This window comes from Protopterus annectens, chromosome 2.part1 (genome assembly GCF_019279795.1).
Source record: "Protopterus annectens isolate FY-2018-M chromosome 2.part1, PAN1.0, whole genome shotgun sequence".
Classification (NCBI taxonomy): domain Eukaryota; kingdom Metazoa; phylum Chordata; order Ceratodontiformes; family Protopteridae; genus Protopterus; species Protopterus annectens.
Genome location: NC_056729.1, coordinates 1624798191 through 1624815671, shown reverse-complemented (window position 1 = coordinate 1624815671; position 17481 = coordinate 1624798191).

Sequence of the window (17481 nt, the reverse complement as noted above, 5' to 3'; positions counted from 1 at the left end):
ACAGCCATCACTCCACCTTTGTAATGGAATAGTTATGTTGAGTAATTCTATGTTAAAAGGGTTATAAGTTATAAGACAACTACTGGGTTAAATGAAAAGGGTAACTGGCTTGATTGAGTAGGCTGAAACTGTCTTATGTATGTAACTTTTTATACAGCTGCCCACTGGAAGAAGCATGTCTTGACAAAGTCCTATAGTGACTGATTTAATTACAGCTCCTGTAAACCACATCTAACAGTGGATACAATTGCTAGTACTGTTTAGATAACCCTGTCAGGATATATTTTAGTGAGATAATTTCTTCTCCAAGGTTGAGTGACTATCAATATATTATGGTGAAATATTTTAATAATTGGTTGTGCAAATTTTGCCTGGGTAAATACATGGTCTTACTGATGCGTACACTAGGTTACGTTTGTTTGTTTAGTAATGATAACTTTCATTTAGGTGATTAAGTAGGCAAATTCATGTTTAAAAGGTTTCTTACTGTGTGAAATCTTTTTTAGATGTGACAACACAAAAAAAGCCTTTTGCCGGTACATCAACCTATCTAGCTTTCTTTCTATCTATCTATCTATCTATCTATCTATCTATCTATCTATCTATCTATCTATCTATCTATCTATCTGTCTGTCACTTTTTGACTGGGTTAGTCCCACAATGCTAGTGGCCTCTTTCCAGGGGAAATCTGAAGTGGTAATTTATAACTACTAGGGGAAATGTGGCCAGGGCACTGGGGAACCTTCACCACTCTTTTCAGTAGGTGCCATTGGATCTTTTACATCAACCTGAGATACCACCAACTCAAGCAGATGGGATCTCACTTTACGTCTCATATGAAGGACTCTTAAATTTAAAAGAGCACTTTCAACACTTACAGCCTCAGCAAGAAAACTGATAAATTGAAATGAGATCTGTGGTTCATGTAATTACATATACAATAGTTATAATAAATAAGGCATGGCACTCCATACATTTACATGTTTATTGACTTTAGTAAGTTTGAGTGTTTGTATCCAGATACTTTGGATGGTGGCACTGCAATTTTTATTCAAAGATCCATCAGTGCCAGGATAGTTAATGACTTATAGATCTTGGAAATACTGTTTTTAGAACTTAAAAAAGGAAATGTTGAGAACTCTGTGTAGTTTCAGAATTTCTATACTAAATGCAGAATAGCAAATGCAATTTTTGGATAACTTAGCACTCTAATATTAGATGTCCTTTAACTATCCTAATATTAATTGGTCAAATTTTGCTACCATCTGGTTAGATCAGACCATAAACTAATCACTCTGGATGTCCACACCCCACCACCACCCCCAACTAAGGAAACCACAGTAAAAAAAAATTTCTAAAGCAAACTTCACCTTACTTAAGACAGAGGCAGTAAGTTTCACAGCCCCCACGCTAAAGGATAACACTGCCCAAGATGCAGAAACCTTTACAAATGCACTCTATGAGCACCTACAAGGATGCATGGATCCTGCCATCCCTAGCAAAACCAAGACTCACTCCTCTAAGAGAAGGAAACCAGTCTGGTGGACCCCTGCCATAAACAGGCTGTACAACAGAAGGAGGAAACTAGTTCAGAAAAAAGCAAATCCCAAGAAGAAAAGACATCTGTGATCAGTATCAGTAAGAAACTGAGGTCCCTCATGAAATCATTCAAGGCTAACTTCGAAAGAAAAATAGCCAAGGATTCAAAAGATAACCACAAAGCCTTCTTTAGCTATGTTAAGAATCTAAGTGGCAACTGGTAGATATGCACTGAGCTAGTGCAAAATAGCACAAAATATACTGAACCTACTGATATTGTCAACATCCTGGCAGATAGATTCAGTGCAAACTCCAACCCCCTCAAACCCCAAAAGGGCCCACAACAATACCGGAAAAGTGTAGTGTCCCGGAAATCACAGACGCATAGGTGAAAATAGCCCTTTCAAAAGCCAAAAACCCATCATCAATGGGGCCAGATGGTGTCCCAGGCTGCGTCTTGCATGAATAACAGAATGAACTAACCCTCCATCGAAACACACTATTCAACATCAGTCTCTCCACAGGCAATGTGCCCATAGAATGGTGCACAGCAACAGTTATTCTGCTCAACAAAGGAGGGGCCACAACTAACCCTTGTAACTATCGACCCATAAGCCTGACTAGCCTGGTCTATGGAGCGCATCATCATGGAACTCATTAACAAAGACATTGGGAGCGTCCAAATACTTGACCTGACCCAGTTCAGCTTTGTTAAGGGCAGATCATGCCTACTAAACCTGGTTGACTTTTTCGAGACAGTCACTAAGGCCATAGACAAGGGGAAAGGTGGTTCACACAGCCTACCTTGACCTCGCCAAGGCTTTCGACACCATTCTCCACTCAGGTATTACAGAAAAACTCACCGGCCTGAACATAAACCCCTACGTCACGAGATGGGTTGCCAACTGGCTTACAGACAGAACTCACAAGATAAGAATAGCAGGCTCCAGGTCCGACTCTAAACCAGTCACAAGTGGTGCCCTGCAAGGCTCAGTCCTGGGACCCCTACTGTTCAGCATATACTTCTCAGAAGTACAGGCAAACACAGGAGGACTATGGCTAACCAAGTTTGCTGATGACTGCAAACTGGGAGCCATAATTGACTCTCCGGCTGACACAGACATCCTCCAAAAGAGCCTTACTGAGATGGACACCTGGTGTGAAAGTCATGGCCTCAAGCTAAATGCCAAAAAATGCATAGTCATCCCATTTGGGAAAAACACCCATGAATTACCACATAGGTGGCAGCCCCCTTAATACAGAAGAGGTAATAAGAGATCTGGAAACCCAGGTAGACAGTAGTCTCTCCTTTGACAATCATATTGCCAAAGTAGGTAGGAAATACTTCTATGTGGCCCATCTAATTACTAAAGGGTTCGCATGTAGAAATAAAGAGGCTATAGTGCCCCTGTACTTGTTACTCATCAGACCCATCATAGAGTACAATGCCCCATTTGGGATGTCCCTCACAAGACACTTCCAACAGTTGAAAAGACCACAAAAGTACCTTACCAAGAGGACTACTGGCCTCATACATATGTCCTATGCAGCCCGACTGAAAAAAACTCTGGCTGTAGTCAGTGGCATATTGCTTACTTACAGGTGATCTCTGCCTGACTTACAAAGCCATGTCCAGCTCAGAATTGATGGACATGCTCCAACTAAAGAAATCCAAGTCACTGCGAACCACGCACTCTAGTGAGCTAAACCTCGCCACAACAATAAATAGAAAGTGCTGAAGGGATAGATTCCTGTCACAGAGACTCCCCATGCTTTGGAACAAAATTCCTAACTACATTAGGCAGTGCCTCGCACTAACACTCTTCAAGAAAAACCTTGACGAGTGGATGGGTAACAGAAAATACACCCCTGAGATCACTTCATTGTCTCTGCTTGACAGAGGCTCAGTTAATTAATCACTGAGGATGTGAAAGCCGACACACTCTGGCTAAGCTTATAAATGCCCTCAGGCAGATAGCCTAGTACCTACCTATGAACCTATGAACAAGTTAATGTGTGAGTCTTAATTTATTGAGTTATTATCATCTAAAAATCTTATACAGCTTGTTTATTGTCCTACAATAGATCACAGTACCTTAAACTTGATTTTTATAAATCAGCCCAAGTTAAAAATGAATATTCAGGCTAAACACCATTTTGGAATGCTGATCTTATCATTAAAGATTTTGTTTTATCTGATATTAAGCTCTGGCAAGCCAACAAAATTAAATATGAATATCAGAAAATGATCTTTGAGGAGCTATCAAAAAGGATAACTTCAGTAAAATGGATTGAAATATGTCCTAGAGGAAGCCTTGATGGGTGTGGCAGTTTAGCATGTCATTATAGTTATAGTCTTAAAGAAAATGTAATCCAGACATGTTCACACAATAGAATAACTTCCCTTCCACCATTATGAAATAATAGCCTTAACACATATAGCAACTCTAAGACATCCAGTGAAAATAATTATAATGGGATACAGTTGCCCTATCTATGGTTAAATATAAGTATTAAGAACATCTGACAATTAAGACTGTAATATAGGGAAATATTGCCAGCCCAGCTATCTGGAATTTTGTAAATAATTCTGTGTCATTGGTGAATATTGATGATTTATACAGAGCTGTATATGTACTGAGCTAAAATGTAACCACAGCATGCTCTGCTGACTTAGAACAGAAATGCATATAAACTATATACCAGTAGAAACTAGAATATAAAAGGGCTAACTTGCAAAACTTAGAAAAAAAATAAGGTGAAATTAAATTGCTTTACGATTGTGCTATAAAAGTTCTCTTTCAGTTTCAGTGCAGCAGACACATTGTCTAGAGTTATAAGTTTTTCTATCGTCTTGAAAGAGAAGGTATTACTAGGTTTAAAATGTAAAAGTGTTTTGTTGTTTTATAAGAGATGTGTATTTTTCACACAGAGATGTTAAATTTTGTTAGTTTCTGTTTTAGCCTGGGTACTGAAGTCAGGTGACAAAAAGTGATGTTATCCAAGTTAACCTAGCAGTAATATTTGATATTAATTTAAGAACTCTCTCAGAGCGAGACTGGGCATTTTGTATTTTGTCTTTGACCTGGAAACATCCACTCATCATTGCCATCTGTCTTGCCTTGCACTGTAAGTTTCTTTTTAGGGCATAGTAACTCTTTTAGATATAGTTAGGAATGTAGTAAAGATTAGTTTAGATATTTTCTGTATTTATTTGAGACTGTCGTGCATTGTTATTTTAAATACTGGGTTGGGAGGGTGGCCTAATGGTTAAGGTGTTTGCCTTATAAACACAAGGTGCAGGGTTTGAGTCTCACAAGGGATAATTGGCTAGGCTTAAAATGGCTTGCAAGGGCAGTTAGCCTAGTTCTAATCTATGACCTTCCTGTGATTTTGAACTCTGAAGTAACTGTGTTGCTTTACTGAGTATTGTCTTGTTCTTTTATTATTTATTATTAAATATATTTAAACCTATCTTTGTGGCTGATATTTGTGAGACATATTTAAGTTGTTAGAATATTAGCATATCATTTTGGTGACACTGTAAAGGCCACCCCAATAGCCCTGCTTGGTCAAACTACCATTTGGATTAATAGTAACATTACACAGTAGGATTAGACACCCTTTGTAAGGGCCTTATAGTGGCTGATAAGCAGGGGTTCTGATGGCAGTGATAAATGCCTTATAGTCTGGGCAGAAGGGGACATAGCTAGTAAACCTGTGCCAGCCTTCCCCAGGTGTGTGTGTGTGTGTGTGTGTGTGTGTGTGTGTGTGTGTGTGTTGTGTGTGTGTGTGTGTGTGTGTGTGTGTGTGTGTGTGTGTGTGTGTGTGTGTGTGTGTGTGTGTGTGTGTGTGTGTGTGTGTGTGTATGTGAGAGACACAAATCTCAAAGTGTGTGTGTGCCACCTACTTGGGCAGGGACACGAAGAACTGGTTGGACAGAAAGAGAGAGAGTGTTAGAGGACTTGCCTTGGAACCCTGGCTAAGGTCTCAAGTCTATAGCTGTGACAGTGGGTAGACTTACTGGGGATCTGGGGAAAGAGGCAGAAACCAGTCCCAGACTGACTGTGGTCTCTGTGTGCTCTTAAGGTAAATTGCATTTCACTGTGTGTGTACTTGTCATCCTCCCAATGTGTATATCCCCACTGTTGCCAGTGGTGAGGATTGAGGCTCCTTGATTACTGGGCCAGTGTAGGAGCATCACATATTAATTGGTTGGCAGTGGTGGGATAGCAACATTGCATTGGCTTGTAGTGATGTGGATACTGAATTCCTGTAACCTGTGTGCAATGGTCACCGAAGGTGTTTGTACTCTCAATCAGCCATGCAGTGAACATTCAGAGTTTCATATCATAGTTGTTCTATTTTTTTTGTTAGCTTAGTTAGTCAGGGAGAGCAGGCAAGCATGTCAGCAGAGGAGTACGGTAAGCTGACAAAGAGCCAGTTGGCTGAGATGTGCCAGGCTAAAGGAATGGTGCATGCCAACCCAACTAAGGAAGAAATTATTGAAATTTTTAGCATGGCTGCATTGCAGACCAGCAATCAGGAGGACAACCAGGCTGGCCTTGGAGATGTACAACTCTCAGAAAATGGGCAGCTCAACCTTTCCAGAGAGGACTTAAAAATCCATCTTGAGCTGGAGGCCAAGTGTTTGGAAATAGAAGCAGCAGAGATACTGAGGCGTCTCGAGGCAGAGGAAAATGAGAAACTGAGACATCTTGAGGCTAAGGAAAATGAGAAACTGAGATATCTAGATGCTGAGGAAAATGAGAAACTTTGACATCTAGATGCTGAAGAAAATGAGAAACTGCGACATCTAGAGGTGAGGAGAAGGCGAGGCAGAGGCAGCCTGAAAAGGAGATGCTGACTCTTCACCAGAATCATGGAGGTAATGAAGAAGGGAGTAACTGAACCCCAGAAGCAACAAAGGTCAGTAAATTTCTTCCACAATTTACAAAGGGGGATAATTTTAATAGTTTCATTCATATGTTTGAAAGAGTATATAAACAGTGTAATGTTGACCAAGGACTCTGGGTACAGTTCCTGACCCGCTTACTCCATGGTAAAGCTGTAACTGCTATTTCTAAATTGTCTGATACTGATTGCTTAAATTATAATATTGTAAAAAAATGTCTTTTAGAATGCTTTAAGTTATTACCTGAAGCTTATAGGAAAAATTTTCTGAGCAAGAAGCAAGGCTGTTGAAAGTGAGTGTGAATTTATTGCTGAACTAAGCACTTATTTTCATAGGTGCATGAGTGGATGTCAGGTCACCACTTTTGAAGGGCTGGCAGACCTTTTGGTGAGGGAACAAGCCCTTAGCACTTTGCCTGAGGACATGGGAATATGGTTAGCTGATGGACAATTCAGTACTGCAGATGAGTTGGGGAAGAAGGGAGACCTATACCTAGCAAGCAGGGCATCACTGCACAGGAAAGGGACACCCAGTGCTGATCATGAGTCTAAGAGAACTCTTGGTGGGCAGCACAGACTGCCCCAACAAAGTCTGCCAGTAGCAGGGAAGCCACTAATCCAAGTACATGTACAGGACTAAGGATAAATGTTTTAAATACAACCAGTGGGGCCATGTAGCATATAGATGTCCACGGAGGCAAGGTGGGGAACAAAAGCTGGAAGAGAATACCAGGCTTCCTGTGGAAGGGGAGCTGGGAAGGATTACAAAGAGAGAGAATTGAGACAGGCTGAACTCTCAGACCCTACATTACAAGGCCTGAGGGAGGTAGTTAGTGAGGCACCTAATTCTCAAGGGAAGGGGGAAGGGGGATTTGTATACTGGGACAAAGGGTTACTGTATAGAGAGTGGACCCCTGAGGGAGGGCTAGAGGGTGAAAGAATACAGCAGTTGGTAGTGACCAGAGCCTACCATCTGGCACTTCTAGCCATAGTCCAAGATATTCCCTTTGCAGGTCATATTGGCATAAAACGTACAAAGAGATGTACTATGCAGAACATTTATTGGCCTGTGATTTCCAGAGACGTAGTAAGGTACTGCTGGACCCGTGAGCAGTGCCAAAAGGTAGGCAAGGCAGGAGACAAGGTAAAAGCCCCTTTGATTCCTTGCCTGTGATTGAGGAGCCACTTCAGAGGGTAGCTATGGATATTGTGGGGCCTCTGAGTACCCTAAGTTTCAAAGGGAAAAATTATATCCTAGTGGTAGTAGATTATGCTACAAGATACCCTGAGGCAGTGTCTCTGTCCTCCATTGAGGCAGAAAAGGTGTCAAATGCTTTGTTAGAGATTTTCAGCAGGGTAGGTTTCCCAAAAGAAATACTGACTGACAGAGGAGGCAGTTTCATATCAGACCTGCTGGCTTGTCTGTGGAAGCACTGTTGGGTGAAGCACCTAAAGAACACCCCTACCATCCCCAGACTAATGGTGTTGTTGAGAGGTTAAACTCTACACTCAAGTCCATGCTACAGGCTTTCTGCAGTTTAAGACGGAGTGGGACAAATATTTGCCCCATCTGTTGTTTGCTTGAAGCCCAACAGCAGAAAAAGGTCTGATATGACAGGAATGCTTGAGCTTGAGAGTATGCTGTAGGGCAGCAGGTAGTGGTTCTCATTCCTGTCAGACAAAACAAGCTGCAGGCAGACTGGAACAGACCCTTCAAGGTAGTAAGGAAGGTCAGTGATTATAACTACATGCTAGACCTGCTAGGCAGGAGGCAGGGGCACAAGCTGTACCATGTTAACATGATGAAACTTTACCATGCTAGGGAGGCCCTTGTGGTGAGTATTTGCAGTGGATGGCAGGAGGAGTCTGAGGGAGATCTGGTGACTGATCTCCTCAGTGAGGCTCAGACTGACACCTAAGTGGAAGGGGTAGCAATGTCCCAGCAATTATCCCCTACCCAGGTTCAAGAAATCTGAGCAGTTTAGCACCATGTGGATACAGGACCCCAAAGGCCTATTAAGCAGGCCCCCTTATAGGGTGCCTGAGAGGGTCAAACAGACTCTGAGGGAGAAGATGCAGGAATTGTTGGAATTAGGGGTAATTCAGGAGTCCAGCAGTCCCTGGGTCTCCCAAGTGTGCTGGTACCAAAGAAGGATGCAGCACCAGATTTTGTGTGGACTACAGGAAATTAAATAGTCACACAGAGTCAAATGCTTATCCCATGCCTAGGACAGATGAAGCCCCTAGAACAGCTGGGTCAGGCTAAGTATATTACCACTACTGATCTTGCCAAGGGTTACTGGCAGGTGTCCTTGACTCCCAGTGCTAGAGAGAGAGGTCAGCTTTTGTGACTGCTTTTGACTTGTGTGAGTTCATGAAGGTGCCCTTTGGGATGAAAAATGCCCCATCCACTTTTCAGAAGCTAGTAGATCATATCCTAGCAGGAGCAGGAGATTTTGCCATTGCTTACCTAGATGATATTGCCATCTACAACCATTCCTGACAAAAACACCTTCAGCATGTAATGGAGGTGCTGGGCAGACTACAGAGGGCAAGGTTGACCATTAAGCCCAACAAATGCCAGGTGGGTATGGCGGAGGTCTCAAATGTCAGGTGGGTAATGCAGAGATCTCCTATCTAGGACATAGAATGGGCAGTGGTAAGATCAGGCTAGAACCTGCCAAAGGGGAAACCATTCAGGTATGGCCTGCCCTTGTTACCAAAAGGCAGGTGAGGGAATTCTTAGGGATAGCAGGGTACTACAGAAAGTTTGTCCCCAGTTATAGTACCATAACTGCTTCCTTCACAGACCTGACAAGGAGAAAACAGCCAGATAAAGTGGTGTGGACCCCAGCATGTGAGCAGGCATTCCAGAAGCTTAAAAGAGTTTTGGGAGGACCCCCTGTGTTAGCCAGTCCAGATTACAGCAAATAATTTGTTGTGTAGGTGGATGCTTCACACCATGGAGTGCTGGCTGTACTCAGCCAGGGCTCTTCAGAGGGAGAAGAGCACCCAGTGGTGTATCTCAGTCATAGGCTGTTACCCAGGGAGGAATGCTATGCAGCTGTAGAAAAGGAATGTCTAGCCATAGTGTGGGCACTGCAGAAACTTCACCCTTATCTGTGTGGAAGGAAATTCACTATAGTTACAGACCACAATCCCTTAACATGGCTACATCGAGCCAGCCAAGTTACTAAGGTGGAGCCTTGGGTTGCAAGCATATAATACGACAGTGCAGCACCGCCGTGGGGTTAGCAATGCCAACACAGATGGGCTCTCAAGACAGGGAATGAGGTAAGGTATTCCATGAAGTTCTGAAGTGGTCAGGATGAAAGCGCTTGTCATTTGTTATATTCTCTTCAATAAACTCCAGTACTGGTTTTATTGAATTTGGCCTGAATAGATGCATTTATATACTGTGGAGTGGTCTTCCTTCTGTTCCTGCTTGGCATTTTTGTGTTTTTTTTTTTTTTTTTTTTAGCAGTGATAACTACCTTATAGTCTGGGCAGATGAGGGCATAGCTAGTAAACCTGTGCCAGCCTTCCTGAGGTGTGTGTGTAAAAAAATCTCAAAGTGTGTGCATGTCAACTACTTGGCCAAGGACACAAAGCACTGGTTGGACAGAGAGAGTATTAGAGAACTTGGCTTGGAACCCTGGCTAAGGTCTCAACTCTATAGCTGTGCCAGTGGGGAGTCTTATTGGGGATCTGGGGGAAAGATGCAGAGACCAGGCCCAGATTGACTGTGGTCTCTGTGTGCTCTTAAGGGAAATTGAACTTTACTGTGTGTGTACTTGTCATCCCCCAGTGTGTACATCCCTCACTGTTGCCAGTAGTGAGGATTGAGGCTCCTAGATTACCAGGCCAGTGCAGGGGCATCACAAAGACCACTGTAAAATGATATGCATTTGCTTAATTTGTCATATTCTTAGGTTCATAGGTAGGTACTAGGCTATCGGCCCAAGGGCCTAAATAAGCCCAGCCAACAAGGTTCCCTGGCTTACGCCACCCAAGTAAGTTAATTTCCTGTACCCCTGTTGAGCAGAGCCACAGAATTGATCCCCGGGGTGTATTTCCTACTTCCCATCCACTCATCAAGATTTTTCTTGAAGAGTGCTAATGAGGAACTTTGCTTGACATAGATGGGTAGCTTGTTCCAGAGTATAGGAAGTCTCTGGGACAGGAATCTATTCCTGCAGTATTTCTTGTTTATTGTCGTGACAAGGTTTAGGTCCCTAGAGAGTGTAGCTTGTAGGGATTGGGATTTCTTTAGGTGTAGCATGTCCAACATCTTTGGGTTTAACAGAGCTTTATATGTTAGGCAGAGATCTCCTCAGAGTAGGTGATATGCTACAGAGTAAAGCTGGAGTTTTTTGAGACGGTCAGTGTAGGGCATCTGTTTGAGGCCAATAATCCTCTTTTTGAGGTACTTCTGTGGCCTTTCCAGCTGCTGCAGATGTATTGTGAGGTACATTCCAAAAGGGGCGTTGTACTCTATAATGGGTCTAATGAGTGCTGAGTAGAGGGGAACAATGACCTATTTTTTCCTGGTTGAGAATCCTTTTTTGATGAGGTGTGCCACATAGAAGGATTTCCTGATGACTGTGGTGATGTGATTATCAAAGGAGAGACTACTGTCCACCTGCATCCCAAGGTCACTAATCACACATTTGGTATTAAGTAGACTGCCGTTTATGTGGTAGTTCATGGGTACAGAGTTTTTACCAAAGGGGATGACAATGCACTTTTTGGCATTGAGCTTGAGGCCATGCCTCTGACACTAGGCATCTGTGTCAGTGAGGCCCTTCTGAAGGATGTCCACATCATTTGGGGACACGACTATGGCTCCTAGTTTGCAGTCATCTGTGAACTTTGTTACCCAGAGGCCTTCTGTGCTAGCCTGTGCTTCAGAGAAGTAGATACCAAACAGGAGAGGTCCCAGGACTGAACCCTGTGGTACTCCAATGGTCACTGGTTTGAAGTCAGATTTGGAGTGTGTAATTTTTACAGTGTGGGTTCTGTCAGTGAGCCAGTTGGCAACCCATCTTGTGATGTAGTGATTTATACCTAGTTTAGTGAGTTTAGTTATAATTCCAGAATGGGGGATGGTGTCAAAGGCCTTTGTGAGGCCAAGATAGTCTGTGTGAACCACCTTACCCTCATCTACAGCTTTGGTGACTGCCTAAAAGAAGTCGATCAGGTTCAGAAGGCATGATTTGCCTTTCACAAACCCAAACTGGGTGGGGTTCAGAGTTTAGAGGTTACCAATGTTTTTGTTTATGAGTTCCATGATGATACATTCCATGGTCTTGCAGACTAGGCTCGTCAGGCTAATATAGCGATAGTTCCCAGGATCAGTGGTGGCTACCCCTTTGTTTTGTGGGATAACTGTTGCTGTGTGCCATTCAGTGGTCACAAAGCCTGACATGAGATTATGCTTGAACATGGTGCTTAGGTGGGGAGCCAGTTCATTCTGATGTTTGTGTAAAATGCAGCCTGGGATGTTGACCGGTCCCATGGATGCTGTGTTTTTGGTTTTAGAGAGTGTAGCTTTTACCTGCATAGATGTTATTACAGGGAGTCTGCATTCTTCCTGTATAGATATGGGCTCTTTATGGGGTGAGAGGGGGGTAAATTTAGCACTGAACCTATCTGCCAGGATGTTGGCAATATCAGTTGGTTCTGTAATTTTTGTGCCGTTGTGCTGTAACTCAGAGCAGATCTGGGTGTTGCCATTGAGATTCTTGACATAGCTATCTAATGCTTTGTGGTTGCCCTTAGAATCAGTGGTGATTTTGTTTTCGTAGCTAGCTTTAGAGGATCTTATAAGGCATCTCAGCTTCTTTCTGAGGCTGACCAGGGAGCTCCTCCACTCATGAGATTTTATTCTCTTTTGCAACAGTTTCTTCCTTCTGTTGTAGAGTTTGTTTATGGCAGGGGACCACCAGACTAGCTTCCTTTTTTTTGAGAGGATAGCATCTTGGTTCTGTTTGGGATAGCATGATCCATGCACTCGTGTAAGTGCTTCTAGACTGCATTTGTGTGGGATTCAGCAGTCGTAACTGTATTGAACATCTGCATGGGTGTCATGAAGTTCACCACTTCTGTCTTAAGAAACATGAAGTTGGCTTTGGAGAATTTTTTTACCATGGTTTCCTTAATGATGGGTGGAGGCAGGATGAGGATATCGAGGGTGATTAGCTTATGGTCGGATCTAACCAACGAGGAGTTGACTTCAGGTGTGGAACACTGGTCAGTCATGTTGGTAATGACTAGGTCTAGAATATTGTTGCCATTGGTGGGGGTGTGATATGTTGATCCAGGGCATTGGAATTTATGAATTCCAGAAAGCGTTGCGTGAAGGAGTTGGCACATGAGTAGTTTTCCCAGTTAATGGTGGGGTAGTTGAAATTGCCCATTATTTGAATGTTTGGTTTAACCCTAATATTTTCCGGTATATCAAGAAAAGAGGAGTGGGAATCCTGGGGCATATTTTGTTTATATATGCTAATTCCCAGAGTAAAAGCTACTTGAATGTTGGGCCTTTATGCTATGTCTATGACAGCTTCCTTGGTCAGTAAGCTATTGCTGTTGGCTAAAACAACTAATGATTATTTGTCTGGAATACTTTCAGTTAATATTATAATTATTTGTGATATTCAGATTGATGTTAGAAGATCGAGTTCTCCAGTCCTATCAGAATATTAACCGAGTCTTTAGTGGAAACCAAGACAACTATCACTATGGGATCTTATAATCTGTCTGGCCAGTTCATTAATTTTATTAAACCAACCTTATATCTTTATTTGATGCAGTACTAAAGAAGGGAAAATTCCAGCACCTTAGATAATGCTCAAGGAAGGTGGTTCAGACCTGGTTCAAAATTATTGCCCTGTTCTTGAAAAGTAGATTCCTGTGGTATTGCAAATGATCTGTAAGAACACTAGTTCACTATAGGCAGGTGTATTTTGACCTGTTTTGCTGACATTTATGAACTTGTCAATGCAGCTTTGGATGTGACCTTTGCATAATGGTAGTTGGTCTGGACCTCACCAAGGCTTCATAGGTTCATAGGTTAGTACCAGGTTAACTGACATTCTGAGCCATTGTAAGCTTAGCCAATTATCCCTTATGAGACTCAAACCCTGCACCTTGTGTTTGTAAGGCAAACACTGTAACCATTAGGCCACCCTCCCAACCCCTTTACAATGTACTTCATTATAAACAAAAAGGCACTAAGGTAACATAACAGGAAACCTCACAAAACCTTTACTAATCCACAATTTGATGAATGAAGAAATAAAAAAACAGCAACTTGAACTGACTAAGCGCTTTCACCCTCACGGGCATCTTCAGAATCAGTTAACTTCAGTAAAAACAACCTTTAAATACAGCTATTAATTAGTGCTTGATTAATCAATGATGAAAAAGCAGGAGGGTAGTTAAATTAAACAATTATCCCCTAAAGTTCCTGTTCACCAAATCTTAAAGTCCTGCTCAACAATACCCTGTTTGCTAGAATCTCAAGTAAGTAATAGCTACCCAGAATAAATAAATAAACCAAAATAAAACATCATAAAAAGCAGTGTGTGCAGTAATAAACATTCCATATAAAACAAAAAACATATCTGTTAAAATATTTAAATTTACATAGTTTTATATTATATACAAGCTGCCTTGTATCTTAAAATACATGCTAGGGATAGTGCATCATTGATACCAGGAGCATTGCTGGCATCAAGTCTCAGTTGCCAAAGACATTCCCTTATTTCCAACATGGTTTTAAAGTCCCCCCCAAAATCCTTTGTATATAGCCTGTCAATAACAAAAAAAATAAGCTTGTAAAAGTTTGAACAATGATTCGTGTAGACATACAATGAATTAGTGTTTTTCTTGTTTTTTATGTCCCTGTAATGTTCTAATATTCTTTGTCTCAACTTCCTGGTAGTCATACCTATATAGAACGCTGGGCAGGATAAACAAGTGGCAGCATAAATGACCATACTTGTGTTACAGTTGCAGTAACCAGGGCTCTTCAAAGTTCTCTTAAAATTACCTAGACAAACATAGGGACCGTCATTAATAAATTTACAGGCCTTGCAATTGCCACATTTGGCCATAGTAGCTGGTCTTTGTCAAAAGGATCTAGGGGTCTTCTCTAGTAGGTCTTTTAAATTTGAACCTCTACTACTTAGTCATAATGTCTGTGTAGGAAGCTAGAGGTTCAGTTTTTGATCGTCTGGCTGCAACTATGGGTCTAAAAGGTGGGTTAACTAAATTTTTATGAATTTTGGGTATGCCAAAAATGGTGGGCATGACACACACAGGTTATGTGACAAAGTCACCAACCATAAAGATGTGCCTGATAGAAACAATACGCCAACAGGAATGGTATTACAACACAATAGGTTAGCACCTGAAGTTAAAGATGTTATTTACGGTGCTTGGGAAAGCCTCATCCCTGCAGACTTACACAACATACTTGGTAAATGTCCCACTTTTATTAATAGTAGAAGAGAGGTCTCACTCCTCAAAAAAACTATAAAACTATGAAACAGTACAAGAAAAATGACACATACAGTAATGTTCCATAGTCCAAATAGCTGAGGATTTTTTTTGCTACATAAGGCTGCTGTATATAATATCATATGTGTCAGTAATACCTTCCTCCTCAGTGTAATGCAGAACCAAAATAATTCTTGTGTTGTTATTGAGTCATTAGTTCCTTATTTGGATCTTTAAGAAGTTCATGTTTTTCCATAAGTGTTTTATGTTTCTCATCCCAAAGCCTTCCGGTGAGCCTGGTTTTGGTTTAGCACTGAGGTCTGACTTTTCTGTTTCACCTCCTAATACTCCCTCAGACAATGTAGAAGGGTTTTAACTCTGCCCTTCTGAAGTGTTGTCAAACTCTTTAGTTTGATTTGGCGCAGAATGGAAAGCATGCTTTAAGAACTGCTATATCACCATCGGTTATCAGTCTCCCAGTGCATCATGCATTGCATTGTGGGAAGTGACAGTCTACCCCTTCCCATATCTGCTTCTCTCAGCATCCTGGTATATCATACATAGTGCTGTGAAGCGCTCAATGTAATGAGCCCCAGTCCCACAGCTTCCCTGTCAGAATGGTCACACTTCATCAGATGCTTTATTCTTCTGAGTCAGAATAATCCTCTGGATAAATTACTCATATATAAACTTGTAATTTATATAATATATAAACGTGTAATTTACATAATACAGCAGCAGTTAAACATGACTGTAGACTTCAGTGTCAGACACAGGCATCTTTTGACAGGTGATGTATAATAATCGATACATGAAAAATAATTTTGCTCATATAAATTTTATGTTAGAATCTTTTAAAAGTATTCACTTGCAGTCTTGAGATAAAATACTTTCAGCCTTTTGTAAAAGCATCAAAAAGGTACTAATTTTCATTTACATTTCTTGTAATATACTGCATTTTATGTGATTTGTAATGGTTCATAGTATAGTCATTAATATATGTAAAATTCCTCGGCTGTAGCATTGCATTAGATTTTCAGGTTTCCTAAGAAATATTTGAAAAAAAAAGCAATTTTGGAGAATTTACCTGTCTTCAGCAATACACCAGACTCTGTCCTATCTAACCAGAAGCTTCGTAATTCTAAATGATAATCTTTCAAAATGGATAACTTGGCATCACCAGGACCAGGGCAGATAATTGGTTTACACCATAAAAAAGAACATTGAAGAAAGTTTTGTGAAACAAGTCATTTCTTCATATGGAAGTGAAACATCAAAGATTTGATTTATGTCATAAGAATGTTTTTTTCAATGGGTCTAATTGTATAGCATTCTGTGTTTCAGCAAATAGTCCCAGATATTCTTTTCACAAACTGTGCCTACAAAGTATATTAAAAATAGAAAAATATAAATAAAAAAAACAGCTCACAGTGCTTTGGCTGTCCTTTCTCCATCTCTGACATCTTTCAGTCATATGTTTGCCGAATGCTGATAACCACTAGCATGTCATAAATCTGACTAAATGCTACAATACTTACTTTCTTTAACACTCTAAACAAAATCACATGCTTTGCTAGGGGGCAAGGGTGGCTGTCAGGCACAGTGTGTGGATTTACTTTGTTTGCATGAATAAGCTATACAAAGCCTTAGTTGATGGATAGCTCTTAAACAGCAAATACTTGCCCCAGCACATGCTCTAGGAAGTTAGCTATCTGATGGGAAGCCATTAATTTAGGGTAACATGGAGAGGAAACACTAAGAAATCTGTTCAAGGGGTGTTTATGAGTTTTATCACTGCTGGCTACTTTTTGACATGTGTCAGCACTAGAAAAGACAGTTAACTGATGAAACACAGAAGCACAGAGCAATATATAAGAACAGACAATAGCCAGTATAATAATTTTCTAAGACAGATAATTTTGCATATCACATAAGTCATTGACAGTCCTACAACATACTTCATGCCATCTCCAGGTGCTGTCAGTTTCCTATTTCCCAGTTTGTGTACCACATTCTCCTGAGTCAGAAAAACAAACTATTTGATCAATATTATTTTCTCTTTTCTCACAGCTGCACAAAAAAATCACATAACTGTTCATGTTTTTATGCCTTGAATAATACTGTATTTTAAAACACTATTATTGAATTGTTTCCTAATATGGATTGCTTACCTCCTCAATATATTTCAAGTATTGCACGAATGACTTTGGACATGTAGGGAGTGTAATATTCTGTTTCCTTACATTGCAGCATTTATTAATCTGATACAGTGCAGTCCTATTGTGTGCATTATAGACATCAAGTTTACAGGCTGGCCACGGTGGTGCAGCGGTTAGCGTTGTCGCCTCACAGCAAGAGGTTCTCCAGTTCGATTCTCAGCTGGGGTGCCTTCTGTGCAGAGTCTGCATGTCCTCCCTGTGGTTGCGTGGGTTTTCTCCAGGTGCTCCGGTTTCCTCCCACATCCCAAAGACATGCAGTAGGTGGATTGGACACTCTAAATTGGCCCTAGGTGTGAGTGTGTGT